This window comes from Marmota flaviventris, chromosome 8 (assembly GCF_047511675.1).
Source record: "Marmota flaviventris isolate mMarFla1 chromosome 8, mMarFla1.hap1, whole genome shotgun sequence".
Taxonomy (NCBI): Eukaryota; Metazoa; Chordata; class Mammalia; order Rodentia; family Sciuridae; genus Marmota; species Marmota flaviventris.
Genome location: NC_092505.1, coordinates 22,158,741 through 22,161,958, shown reverse-complemented (window position 1 = coordinate 22,161,958; position 3,218 = coordinate 22,158,741). Strand labels below are relative to the sequence as shown.

Sequence of the window (3,218 nt, the reverse complement as noted above, 5' to 3'; positions counted from 1 at the left end):
TGACTGGATGAAGTGGGTTAAAACAAGTTTATTTGTTGTGAGTCTCTGGGGTTTTTTGGTTCCATGTAGCTGGTTCTTCGCTGGGCCTTTCCTGCTGTCCCTTACAAGCTGTGGCCCTCTGGAATTAGTGAAAATAAGGGACACTCCATGTTATACATCTTGGTACTGGATAGGGGTCATGCCTCTTTCTCTGTGATTTCTCATTTTTAAGGCATCTATCTGAGAATGCCGCAGTCTGGCTGGGCACAATTCATGAGCCATTTTTCAAGCAGGAACTAACTTTATTTTTAGAACGCACACCGCACCACAGGAGCTCTCCAGGAATTCCCCCAGAGCCCAATTGCCACCACCAGCTCTTCCAGGGAGCACCTCAACCAGCACTCTTCCCACTCTTGAGGCCGATTGGCTGGGTCGTGTGGGCGGAGCCAAAAGAGTCCCCCAATGAGCAGCTCCGTGGTCTGAAAGGGCGGGGAAACAGCCCAATGAGAGTCACTGCAGAGGAGCCAATCAGCTGGAAGTTTGCTGGGGCCTATCCGACTGCGGCTCTCAACATCTCCCCCTCTCTGTTTAATTAAATAACAAGCATGTAGCTTAGGGACCATGCCTGTCTTAGGTTGTCCAATAGTACATATGGTTCTTACCCGTCATCAGATGAGCTGACCTTAAGGCATCAGCCTCCTGTCTTAGGTTGGTACCATTGCAATTGGATCTTACCCGTGATTGACTACAGGTCCACCATACAGCCACACCTGTGGATAGGCCTTTGTACCAGTGGGGTGGTGAGGTTCTTTGCCTCACCTCTATTGACCCCCAAATTTTAGCTGAACACCCATCATAAGCAGAGGGAGGAGGATACACCAAGCCAATTGACGGCTCCTTTTGGAAAAATTGTACCACCGATGACACCATCAGCAAAAATACCCCGGCACTACCACAAGTCGCTGAACCAACAGATAGTTCACAATGCATACAAGTGATACATAGTCAAGGCAAGTTCTGCAAGCAGTTCAAAGCAGAGGAATCCATTAATAGCAGAAGCTGTAGTTTGGTTTTATCTTTGTCTTCACCTGCACTGGGATGACGATAGGCATCATAAATGACAGGAAAAAACAATCAAAACAATTGAAGGATCTCAAAGAAGTCGAGTTCCTCTTCAGGCAAATTAGAATTTGTCAGAATTATGATTTAATAGCCAAAGTCATAACCACTGTGAAATGATAACCATTTAACTCCTTCACAAAGGACTACTCTTGAAGGCATAAGAAGTTCTGCAAAGTACTGGGTCTCAATTCCTTCCTCCTTGTGTTTTTTAAAACTGGATACCAGATGTTGTTAGTAGCTCTATAGAATCCTGGGGATACATGTCCTCCATCAAATTAAATTTAAAATTAAACTGCCAAGTTGAAGTTCCTGGAGGGTATTCTCCTTGTTCATTCATAAATGTCAGTCCTAGCTGAATTATCTTTAACAAGTCTACATTACATCGCAATAGCTGGTACTGATAGTCAGCATTACTCCTGAATTCTCCAATGGGTCTCGCAACCACACCTGGAAACTCGGTGTCCATAGCAATGTAATTATATTTTCAGATAACTTGACGAATTTTCTTCATTTCTTCATCCAGGTTACAAGCCCAAACTTCACAAATCCTTTGGCTATGATTTACAGTTGCTGATGACCCTCATAAGGTCCCTTTCCTAACAACATATCTAGATTTCTCTGAGGATAACCGGCTGCTGCATTTCGCCTAGCCGTCTCCGTGCAAAATTCCTCATTGGCAACCTTCCAAAACAGGTATTGTCCTCCATTTAGCACAGCTTTATACATACTAGTCCAATCTCCTGGCATCATGTTCAAGTTTGTAATGGATTTCACCATGCTTACAATGAAGGGTGCTTGAGGAACATAGGTTGTTACAGCCTCTTTTAGCTGCTTCACTGTTTTGAAATCTAAAGCATGGTGAATTCGCTGACCTCCTGCCTGCTCAACCAGGCATGCTAATCTTTGAGGTCCTGTCTCAGGATCCCATCTATCAACTACGGGGGTTGAGGACCACTCAGCATATGTTGTCTCCATATGAGCTGTTGGTCAGACACTTACGCCCTCTGGTGATAGAAAGGTGTTAGTAGCAGTATCCTGTTGTAACTTTTCCCCTGATAGCTTTTTCTGCTCTAAACTTTCTTCCCCTTTCTGACTATCCCAAGAGGCCTCCTCTTTTTCCTGATCTAATATGTCTTCTCCTTGACTATGTAAACAAGATTGTACCAACATCGATAACAGTAATGTGCCAACTGGCAGAGTTCCTGGGCTTTCCTTTTCTATCCTTTTTAAATCTTCAATGTGTACCCTAATTGTTCTTGCTATTACTGAGGTGCCTCCTTCCTCTAACAATTTACTTAACATTTTTTCAGTTTGTTTTTTACTAATTTTTAATTCCATATTTCCATGACAAAGATACCCCTCACTAAGATGATGCAAAGCAAAACAGAGACAAAATGAAACAAAAATGGAACAAAAATTCATTATATCAGCCTTTCTTTTTTTTAATATTTATTTATTTTTTTTAGTTTTCAGTGGACACAACCTCTTTGTTTGTATGTGGTGCTGAGGATTGAACCTGGGCCACATGCATGCCAGGTGAGCGTGCTACCGCTTGATCCACATCCCTAGCCCTATATCAGCCTTTCTATCCTCCTGAAATGTCCATCTGTCCTTTCTCCCTATATGTTACTCAGACGCAAATAGTTTTTCCTCAGATGTGAGTGGTTTTTCTTCTGTCTCACCCATCTCCAGGGACAGGCAACTTGAAACAAAAGCAAAACAAAATGAAAGAAGAATCTTAAAATGGCTACCCATCCTCTCACCCTGCCCTCAGGGGTGAGCAGTTTACCTTATCACTTACCCTCAGTCATCCCCGTGTGGGCCGCCAATTTCATAGTAGTGAGAATGTTCAGGAGTATCAATTCCTATGTATTAGAACTCACACAAAGTACCTTTTACTACTACATTTTATTCATCACAAAAAGTCAAAAAGCCAGCCCACATTGATGAGTAAAGAATATATACTGCCCCCTTTGATGATAAAAGCTACAAGGAAATCTTAATGTTCAACCATAATAAGTGTAGCTATGTTTAACTGACCAAATAAAGATGATCAAACATCCCTTTATTATTCCTTTCTGAGAAATACCTATAATCTACCTATTTGGAAATTTGAA

At 42.2% G+C, this 3,218-nt stretch overlaps 1 pseudogene; it reads right to left on the bottom strand.

Moving 5' to 3' along the window:
* Positions 1–287: 287 nt before the first annotated feature.
* LOC114087795 (CCR4-NOT transcription complex subunit 7-like) lies at positions 288–2,912 on the bottom strand (annotated as a pseudogene).
* Between the last annotated feature and the right edge of the window lie 306 nt (positions 2,913–3,218).